The sequence below is a fragment of the Pecten maximus genome, chromosome 5, assembly GCF_902652985.1.
Source record: "Pecten maximus chromosome 5, xPecMax1.1, whole genome shotgun sequence".
Lineage (NCBI taxonomy): Eukaryota > Metazoa > Mollusca > Bivalvia > Pectinida > Pectinidae > Pecten > Pecten maximus.
The window spans coordinates 49,568,152-49,580,273 of NC_047019.1; the positions used below are offsets into that span (position 1 = coordinate 49,568,152).

Here is a 12,122-nt window from a genome sequence, read left to right on the forward strand (position 1 = left end):
TAGAGAAATAAAACAGACCCCCTCCAATGTAGACTGTTAATTTATAGAGAAATAAAACAGACTTCCTCCAATGTAGACTGTCAATTTATAGAGAAATAAAACAGACTTCCTCCAATGTAGACTGTTAATTTATAGAGAAATAAAACAGACCCCCTCCAATGTAGACTGTTAATTTATAGAGAAATAAAACAAGACCCCCTCCAATGTAGACTGTCAATTTATAGAGAAATAAAACAGACCCCCTCCAATGTAGACTGTCAATTTATAGAGAAATAAAACAGACTTCCTCCAATGTAGACTGTCAATTTATAGAGAAATAAAACAGACCCCCTCCAATGTAGACTGTTAATTTACTGTAATTTACAGTAAAATGTTGACTGTCATATACCATCTATACCTGGAAGTTAATTTACTGAGAATATTTTTCTATGTAACCAAAATGAGAGTTTGAAAATGGCTGTCATATTGTTGGTACACCCTAATGATTATCAGGATTGAATGTTGAAAACTAATGATTACCGTAATGGCAGTAATGTAGACGGAGACCTGGACAGGTTTTACCTGCTGATGGTGTTGTCATGGTAACGACATCATCTTCTGGTCTATTGTCATAGGAGTTTGTTGGCTGGATACAGTCATGGCAGGATGGGGTACTTTAGGGGGATCATTGATAGAACAGCACAGATGGGATACATTAGGGGGATCATTGATAGAACAGCACGGGTGGGATACATTAGGTGGATCATTCAAGGAACAGCATGGGTGGGGTACTTTAGGGGGATCATTGATAGAACAGCAAGATTGGGGTACTTTAGGGGGATCATTGATAGAACAGCAAGATTGGGGTACTTTAGGGGGATCATTGATAGAACAGCCAGGTGGGGTACCTTAGGGGGATCATTGATAGAACAGCAAGATTGGGGTACTTTAGGGGGATCATTGATAGAACAGCCAGGTGGGGTACTTGAGTAGCAGAATTGGCCTAATATCGGCTTACAAAATTAATGTGAGTAGTATTTAAAGGGAAAAGGAGTCCCTATTCCTGTCTCTCAGAGTTTTTCAGCTAAATCACAATGTAGACCAAAAAATGGCACAGCCATCACAGACTGGTGGATTAGTGGATTAAAGACTAAGGATTAAGTGTAGCCAGTCAGACCTATATTATACTCATGTATAGTGATGAGAGGGACCTGTACAGCCAGGACATTGTTAGTAAATATTTGACAACCAAACTACATTTTGTGACATCACTTAATGACCATTGAGATTGATATATGGACATAACAAACTGACCATGGAGATCACCATTGTGTATCAGTGGGTTAGCAGGTAAAAACGTCTGTCAGCATAACAATCTCATGATAAGCAAGCTCTGTCTAGGCACTTGCTGTAATTTGGTTCTAAGAAATAATTGCCTCTTTTAAATGAAAACAATTTTTGTTTTAAATTTCCGTCTATTACCCCTTTTTTCATGGTTAATTCTTAAAAGTCAGATGAAGTACGTTCTTAATGTGATATAAAATTTGTAGATGTGTGGAGAATTCTCAGTCTTGGTTTCACTGTGTGCTGTTATATAGCATTAACACGTTGTAACACGATGTTCATCCATCTGTCCAGTATATATTGTTAACTAGTAAAACATAAATCTTGGATTGGAAGAATCTACAGTAATTTTTTTACAGTGGACAACACAGTTCCCTTGGGGTATATTACATATACCTGGTAGTGACCGCCGGTCAGTGTATCAGACAAATGACTAGGTGTATCAGGCAGGGCTGTACTGTTTCCTGGTTGTCTGACGTAATGACCATGTAATTTAGTTGTCAGATTATTTGTTGACAACTTTTGACCGTGACACTGGTCACTAAACAGTCGTATCAGTACATGATGTACATTGGTCTGAGATATGCTTCATGTTGTGATGTCATACTGGTCAGAAGCAGCGGTCACTATAACGTCATTCTATGTGTTGTCCTCGATCGTGACTCCAGTGTTGTGTACACATTTGTTTTCTGCAGTAACTAAACAATTACTTGTCAAGATGTCATATAATTGTAAACTCCAATCCTGTACTTTGTCATCAGCTGAAAACTTCCTTATCTCATCATGACTGACATTTTCATTTTTATTCAATCACAAAACTAGAATATCATATAAAGAAAATTCAAAATCATTGGATGAACACAGTCTGCTTTTATACCAAAGTCAGTGAAGGTCACTGTCTCAAAGTATATCATTAGGTTCACACTGATGGTCAAGTCTCTTAGTATATCTTATTAGGTTCAAAGTGAAGGTCACTGTCTCTAAATATATTTCGTTAGGTATATCTTGTTAGGTTTACACTGAAGGTCATGTCAGTGTATCTTGTTTGATTTACCTGACACCATATGATCATGACAAAATGTTGAAGACCAGTGACATATTTAAAATCTCTGGTATGTTAATTAGCCCAGTTAGAAAATGATAGTTGTCACCACTTAGTTAAGGTATTTATAGTAAAGCGAGGTTTATAAATTATGCAGCTTACAAAATTAGATATCAGGATTACTTGTTACAACACAGCCATTAAGGGTTGATACAGATTTACATAGACTGATCATGAGGAGCTGTTTTACTATAGACCTGCACCAGTATACAGCTGTTTTACTATAGACCTGCACCAGTATACAGCTGTTTTACTATAAACCTGCACCAGTACACAGCTGTTTTACTATAGACCTGTACCAGTAAACAGCTGTTTTACTATAGACCTGCACCAGTATACAGCTATTTTACTACAGACCTGCACCAGTATACAGCTATTTTACTATAGACCTGCACCAGTATACAGCTATTTTACTACAGACCTGCACCAGTATACAGCTATTTTACTACAGACCTGTTTTATTAGCTCACCTGCCCGAAGGGCAAGTGAGCTTATGCCGTGGCGCGGCGTCCGTCGTCCGTCCGTCGTCCGTCCGGCGTCAACTTTCCATTAAAGCAACTTCTTCTCAATAACCAAAAGGCCTAGAGACCTAATATTGGGCCTGTAGCATGCTGGGGTGAAGGGCTACCAAGTTTGTTCAAATGAATGACCTTGACCTTCATTCAAGGTCACAGGAGTCAAAAAGGCTAAAATCTTCAAACGACTTCTTCTCAACAACCAACAGTCCCAGGGAGTTGATATTGGGTCTGTAGCATGCTGGGGTAAAGGGCTACCAAGTTTGTTCAAATGAATGACCTTGACTTTCATTCAAGGTCACAGGAGTCAAAAAGGCTAAAAAAAAATTAGACGACTTCTTCTAAATAGCCAAAAGACCCAGGGACTTGATATTGGGTCTGTAGCATGCTGGGGCAAAGGGCTACCAAGTTTGTTCAAATGAATGACCTTGACCTTCATTCAAGGTCACAGGAGTCAAAAAGGCTAAAATCTTTAAACGACTTCTTCTCAATAACCAAGAGTCCCAAGGACTTGATATTGGGTCTGTAGCATGCTGGGGTGAAGGGCTCCCAAGTTTGTTCAAATGAATGACCTTGACTTTCATTCAAGGTCACAGGAGTCAAAAAGGCTAAAATCTTTAAACGACTTCTTCTCAATAACCAAGAGTCCCGGGGAGTTGATATTGGGTCTGTAGCATGCTCGGGTGAAGGGCTACCAAGTTTGTTCAAATGAATGACCTTGACCGTCATTCAAGGTCACAGGAGTCAAAAAGGCTAAAATCTTTAAACGACTTCTTCTCAATAACCAAGAGTCCCAAGGACTTGATATTGGGTCTGTAGCATGCTGGGGTGAAGGGCTCCCAAGTTTGTTCAAATGAATGACCTTGACTTTCATTCAAGGTCACAGGAGTCAAAAAGGCTAAAATCTTTAAACGACTTCTTCTCAATAACCAAGAGTCCCAGGGAGTTGATATTGGGTCTGTAGCATGCTCGGGTGAAGGGCTACCAAGTTTGTTCAAATGAATGACCTTGACCGTCATTCAAGGTCACAGGAGTCAAAAAGGCTAAAATCTTTAAACGACTTCTTCTCAATAACCAAGAGTCCCAAGGACTTGATATTGGGTCTGTAGCATGCTGGGGTGAAGGGCTCCCAAGTTTGTTCAAATGAATGACCTTGACTTTCATTCAAGGTCACAGGAGTCAAAAAGGCTAAAATCTTTAAACGACTTCTTCTCAATAACCAAGAGTCCCAGGGAGTTGATATTGGGTCTGTAGCATGCTCGGGTGAAGGGCTACCAAGTTTGTTCAAATGAATGATCTTGACCGTCATTCAAGGTCACAGGAGTCAAAAAGGCTAAAATCTTTAAACGACTTCTTCTCAATAACCAAGAGTCTCAGGGAGTTGATATTGGGTCTGTAGCATGCTGCGGTAAAGGGCTACCAATTTTGTTCAAATGAATGACCTTGACCTTCATTCAAGGTCACAGGGGTCAAAAAGGCTAAAATCTTTAAACAACTTCTTCTCAATAACCAAGAGTCCCAGGGAGTTGATATTGGGTCTGTAGCATGCTGGGGTGAAGGGCTACCAAGTTTGTTCAAATGAATGACCTTGACTTTCATTCAAGGTCACAGGAGTCAAAAAGGCTAAAATCTTTAAACGACTTCTTCTCAATAACCAAGAGTCCCAGAGACCTAATATTTGGCCTGTAGCATGCTGGGGTGAAGGGCTACCAAGTTTGTTCAAATGAATGACCTTGACCTTCATTCAAGGTCACAGGGGTCAAAAAGGCTAAAATCTTCAAACGACTTCTTCTCAATAACCAACAGTCCCAGGGAGTTGATATTGGGTCTGTAGCATGCTGGGATGAAGGGCTACCTAGTTTGTTCAAATGAATGGCCTTGACCTTCATTCAAGGTCACAGGGGCCAAAAAGGCTAAAATCTTTAAACGACTTCTTCTCGATAACCAACAGTCCCAGAGACCTAATATTTGGCCTGTAGCATGCTGGGGTAAAGAGCTACCAAGTTTGTTCAAATGAATGACCTTGACTTTCATTCAAGGTCACAGGAGTCAAAAAGGCTAAAATCTTTAAACGACTTCTTCTCAATAACCAAGAGTCCCAGAGACCTAATATTTGGCCTGTAGCATGCTGGGGTGAAGGGCTACCAAGTTTGTTCAAATGAATGACCTTGACTTTCATTCAAGGTCACAGGAGTCAAAAAGGCTTAAATCTTTAAACGACTTCTACTCAATAACCAAGAGTCCCAGAGAGTTGATATTGGGTCTGTAGCATGCTGGGGTAAAGGGCTACCAAGTTTGTTCAAATGAATGACCTTGACCTTCATTCAAGGTCACGTCGATCAAGTATGCTTAAATCTTTAAATGACTTTTAGTGAAAAGCCAAAGTGCAGAGAGACATTATATTGGTCCTGTAGCATGCTTTCAAATAACTGCAGGATCCATATATGAAAAGATCACTGCATTGCAGGTGAGCGATTTGGGCCCATTGGGCCCTTGTTATAGACCTGCACCAGTACACAGCTGTTTTACTATAGACCTGCACCAGTATACAGCTGTTTTACTATAGACCTGCACCAGTATACAGCTATTTTACTACAGACCTGCACCAGTACACAGCTATTTTACTATAGACCTGCACCAGTATACAGCTATTTTACTACAGACCTGCACCAGTATACAGCTGTTTTACTATAGACCTGCACCAGTATACAGCTTTTTAAACCTGCACCAGTATACAGCTGTTTTACTATAAACCTGCACCAGTACACAGCTTTTTAAACCTGCACCAATATACAGCTGTTTTACTATAAACCTGCACCAGTACACAGCTGTTTTACTTTAAACCTGCACCAATATACAGCTGTTTTACTATAGACCTGCACCAATATACAGCTGTTTTACTATAGACCTGCACCAATATACAGCTGTTGTATCCCTTCTTGGATTCCTTCAGGGAAATATAGAAAGGAAGTTAGGAAAATTGAGCCTAAACAGATGTTAAAATAGAGAGATATATTATAGAACCTGAAACCAGTGTATTTTACTGGTCTGCAGGTTGTGTAATGTTGCCTGGTTTGATATATCATGTTGTACATAGTGTAGATTTCCTATACTGACAATATCCATGTTAGAGGTATGTGGGGTACTGTGTATGTCCAGGTATGGGGTGACAAATCATCTTTCCCTGTGATATTTGTTGGCCAACGTGGTTTAATCGCTGAAATGGGGCATGCTGTTTCACAGGAACTCCTCAAGGAGAGCCAATACTGTCCCTGGCCAGGGTCGTCTGACTTTACTCACACAGCCTCAAACCTACATGTTGAGGTGAACATTACTGTTTTTCTACCAATAATCCCCTCAACTATGTATGATCTCCCTCCTTTTTCTTGGGCTCCTGGCTTGATTTATTTTTTCCTAATCATTTTTTTACCTGTCAAAAGGGCATCAGTACAGAATCTCAAAAATGACTAACAAGAGAACATTTTAAGCATTTTTCGATGAAGAGAAAGGATATCTTGATGGAAAAAAAACTTTGACAGAAAATGTTTGAATGCTGATATCACACGGAATATAGCTGAGAGTTCTATTTCAGATCTAGCTTTTGTATAGGATTATACCGATAAGTGGTTAAGTTTTTGTTTGAATTTTTTCTAGGCTTGTAAATATGTGATCCCTGTAATGAGACGGGTGAATAGGATATTGTCATAGCTACTCCCGGTTGATGTGCTCCAGTGCTCTGGAGGAAATGGTTTCCGGTGGTTGACTGTGATAATATCAGTAGATGCTGATAGGTTATGTTTCTGCAGTGACTCCTATTGTAGGTGATCTCACTGTATCTTGGACATCAATGGGACGTTGTTCGATGTTCTCACTAGATAACCTAAACAATCCTTTATTATCCCGTATGTATTTGACCCAGCTAGATTTTATCCTTTTCTAGAAAAGAATTTCCTTCATAAAAAATAGTTGTATTCATGCATTTTTGAAACTGAGTACAACTGTTGTTCTCTAAATAGCAATTGACCTGAAATATTTGAGAACTAATCATGTATCTTTATATATAACATTAGACAGATCTACCAACATCACCGAATATTGTGTCTCTTACAGACACCAGATATATCCTACAGACACCAAATATTGTGTCTCTTACAGACACCAGATATATCCTACAGACACCGAATATTGTGTCTCTTACAGACACCAGATATATCCTACAGACACCAAATATTGTGTCTCTTACAAACACCAGAAATATCCTACAGACACCAAATATTGTGTCTCTTACAGATACCAGAAATATCCTAACATCATCAAATATTGTGTCTCTTACAGATACCAGAAATATCCTAACATCATCAAATATTGTGTCTCTTACAGACACCAGAGATATCCTACAGACACCGAATATTGTGTCTCTTACAGACACCAGACATATCCTAACATCACCAAATAGTGTGTCTCTTACAAACACCAGAAATATCCTACAGACACCAAATATTGTGTCTCTTACAGATACCAGAAATATCCTAACATCACCAAATATTGTGTCTCTTACAGACACCAGAAATATCCTACAGACACCAAATATTGTGTCTCTTACAGATACCAGAAATATCCTACAGACACCAAATATTGTGTCTCTTACAGATACCAGAAATATCCTAACATCACCAAATATTGTGTCTCTTACAGACACCAGAAATATCCTACAGACACCAAATATTGTGTCTCTTACAGATACCAGAAATATCCTAACACCACCAAATATTGTGTCTCTTACAGATACCAGAAATATCCTAACATCACCAAATATTGTGTCTCTTACAGACACCAGAAATATCCTACAGACACCAAATATTGTGTCTCTTACAGATACCAGAAATATCCTAACATCACCAAATATTGTGTCTCTTACAGATACCAGAAATATCCTACAGACACCAAATATTGTGTCTCTTACAGATACCAGAAATATCCTAACACCACCAAATATTGTGTCTCTTACAGATACCAGAAATATCCTAACATCACCAAATATTGTGTCTCTTACAGATACCAGAAATATCCTACAGACACCAAATATTGTGTCTCTTACAGATACCAGAAATATCCTAACATCACCAAATATTGTGTCTCTTACAGACACCAGAAATATCCTAACATCACCAAATATTGTGTCTCTTACAGATACCAGAAATATCCTACAGACACCAAATATTGTGTCTCTTACAGATACCAGAAATATCCTAACACCACCAAATATTGTGTCTCTTACAGATACCAGAAATATCCTAACATCACCAAATATTGTGTCTCTTACAGATACCAGAAATATCCTACAGACACCAAATATTGTGTCTCTTACAAACACCAGATATATCCTACAGACACCAAATATTGTGTCTCTTACAGATACCAGAAATATCCTACAGACACCAAATATTGTGTCTCTTACAGATACCAGAAATATCCTACAGACACCAAATATTGTGTCTCTTACAGATACCAGAAATATCCTAACACCACCAAATATTGTGTCTCTTACAGACACCAGAAATATCGTAACATCACCAAATATTGTGTCTCCTACAGACACCAGAAATATCCTACAGACACCAAATATTGTGTCTCTTACAGACACCAGAGATATCCTAACATCACCAAATATTGTGTCTCTTACAGATACCAGAGATATCCTACAGACACCAAATATTGTGTCTCTTACAGATACCAGAAATATCCTACAGACACCAAATATTGTGTCTCTTACAGACACCAGAAATATCCTACAGACACCAAATATTGTGTCTCTTACAGATACCAGAAATATCCTAACACCACCAAATATTGTGTCTCTTACAGATACCAGAAATATCCTAACATCATCAAATATTGTGTCTCTTACAGATACCAGAAATATCGTAACATCACCAAATATTGTGTCTCTTACAGACACCAGAGATATCCTAACATCACCAAATATTGTGTCTCCTACAGACACCAGAAATATCCTACAGACACCAAATATTGTGTCTCTTACAGATACCAGAAATATCCTAACATCACCAAATATTGTGTCTCTTACAGATACCAGAAATATCCTACAGACACCAAATATTGTGTCTCTTACAGATACCAGAAATATCCTAACACCACCAAATATTGTGTCTCTTACAGACACCAGAGATATCCTACAGACACCAAATATTGTGTCTCTTACAGATACCAGAAATATCCTAACATCACCAAATATTGTGTCTCTTACAGATACCAGAGATATCCTAACATCATCAAATATTGTGTCTCTTACAGATACCAGAGATATCCTACAGACACCAAATATTGTGTCTCTTACAGATACCAGAAATATCCTAACATCATCAAATATTGTGTCTCTTACAGATACCAGAGATATCCTAACATCACCAAATATTGTGTCTCTTACAGATACCAGAAATATCCTACAGACACCAAATATTGTGTCTCTTACAGACACCAGAAATATCCTAACATCACCAAATATTGTGTCTCTTACAGACACCAGAAATATCCTAACATCACCAAATATTGTGTCTCCTACAGACACCAGATATATCCTACAGACACCAAATATTGTATCTACTATAGAGACCAGAAATATCCTACAGACACCAAATATTGTGTCTCCTATAGACACCACAGACATCCTTATAACACCAGTCAGACCAGCCACAATACCGATTACCACATCAGGCGTAAACTAACATATGTATTTAATGGTGGGTTTCAAGTGCATTTCATTGCGTCCTTATCTATCAGAGTTTCAGCAAATTTTTCACCTCCGATCAATTTTCTGTTGACCTGGTGTCCTAATTGACAAACTAATTGTCAGTCGTGCGTGGTAGTCAAGAGAAGGTATACACCTGTATATAGGGTGATGAATGTGGAGATTAGATTAGAATATCACGAGTCCATGTACTATACTTACTAATGAAGTGATTGTCACTATCCTGCTGGTATCAATTTCGGGGTGGATCATCCCTGCTCTGACTCTCATTTGTTCCTGGAAACAATCACAACTTTTGGCATTCCTTATCGAGGTGTGATTGGCACACACTGATTCCTGTGGACAACTGTCAGAGATGTAAATTACATCACCTCACTCTGCAGTTAGCTTGTATATATTTTCAAGGTCAAATATTATCATGCTTCACTCTGTGAGGCAGTTTATCTGTGATATGAAGATGTGATTGAAGCCTCAAACTGAAAAGTCAGTAGTGTTTTAAAAGTGTATTCAGTGTGGTAACGATGATGATGGAATATCAAGGACAGTGACTGGTGGACAGATACTGGTCACCAGGTGGAGCTAGTGTCAGGACAATGCTGTCACGAAAGTTCTCAAAGAAAAATATGTAAGTTTGGGTAGTCTGTATTACAGCATTTAAACACTGGCATCTGATAGTGTTGGATGTATTGGCAATTTATAATGAGTAGGGTGTTAATTAAGTTTTCTTTGGGAATATTCTGATGCTTTAAGATACATTGGGTGGTGGATTGTCACCGCCGCTATCTAGTAATAATGTAAAATTATTTATAGATATGTATATAAAACATATCTGTGTAGCTGGTGTAATCTGTGAGAACTGGAGTGCAGGTATTGTCTGGCCGCGAGGAGGGCGGTAACAATTCAGTGTGTTCAGTCAACACATTGTAATGAAATTATACTAATATATAGGCTTTGTCAGTGTTTTGACATTAAAGTACATGTAAGATATGTAGGGTAAAATTCATTTCCATTGAAATAGTTAACCTTGACATTGAGGTAAGCATCGATGGATATTACAATGACATAACATGTTTGATATTGTGTAACAAGTTTGTAATGTGTTGAGATCAACTATTTACACAAGGCTTATGATTGGGACAGCCTAGAGTTTACAGTAGTGTCTGGTCATACGTAGTCCTCCAATTCTGATACTACAGCTGTATACACTACAACAGATATAATGTATCATCCTGTTTTCCAAAGGAATTCATACAGTGTCCATGGCAATTAGGTTTATTTTTACGGAGGTCAGCATTGTAATTCAGAAGGTCATTGGCTCTATTTGACGTCTCTGTTGTCCTGACTTGAAATAAATATTTCTCAAATACATGAGTTTAAAGCCATTGTTGATTGATGGATGAGTATGTAGATTTGTGTGCCTAGGGTTTATTGTGTAGAGATGTCTCCATCTACCTTATCAGATTTACCTGTTACAGGTAAACCCAGGTAAACAAGTAACAAACACTTTGTTAGAAGTATTGAGGATTGTGTGACTTCATAAATCATTAAATACACAAATAAAGAATGAACTGAAATATGATGTAAGATCAGAAAACTATCGCCAACCTTTTTAACTTCATCTGTGTGAAAACGTGTGTATCCATTGTGTATAGAGTTAAACAGCAGTCAATCTTATAATAACATTCTATAGAGGAATCAGAACAATGTCTGCATGTTCTGCATAAAAAGTACGACATAGTGAAGTAATGATTCATTTTGTACCTGAAGCTGGTGTATGTAGATACAACAGAAGGTGTGTATACCTGTCCTACCTGTAATCAGGTTGATCTGGTGTCACATCACTGCCCAACATAATTTTTTGACCTTTTTCTGCACCTTCCAAGGGTATACAGATTGCATGGCACTTAGACGTTTTATAAGTCATTTGATATCAATGATGATACTTTGGTACTGTAACAGAGGGCAGGATTGATTAAATTTACATCTCTGCCTCTGCTATAAATCGAACCCAGGACCTCTGGATTACTAGTGCTCAACTGATCGATCTGAAGAGAAGTTCTCTGGTAGTAAATTGCGGAAGGTATTTACCAAGCAATAAACTACAACAATATTTACCAAGGTTACCAAAGTAATACACTACTACAATATTTACCAAGGTTACCATGGTAACACTACTACAATATTTACCAAGGTATCCATGGTAACACTACTACAATATTTACCAAGGTATCCATGGTAACACTACTACAATATTTACCAAGGTATCCATGGTAACACTACTACAATATTTACCAATATTTACCACGGTAACACACTTCTACAATATTTACCAAGGTTACCACGGTAGTATATATTACTACAATTTTTACCAATTGCAACCTTTTATATTATAGTCTTGGATTGAAGAAAACAA

At 38.0% G+C, this 12,122-nt stretch overlaps 1 protein-coding gene across 3 annotated transcripts in view; it reads left to right on the forward strand.

Annotated features, from left to right (window-relative positions):
- LOC117328276 (protein shank-like) overlaps positions 1–12,122 on the forward strand; it is a 126,309-nt gene that overhangs the window by 78,514 nt on the left and 35,673 nt on the right. The window lies entirely within an intron of this gene.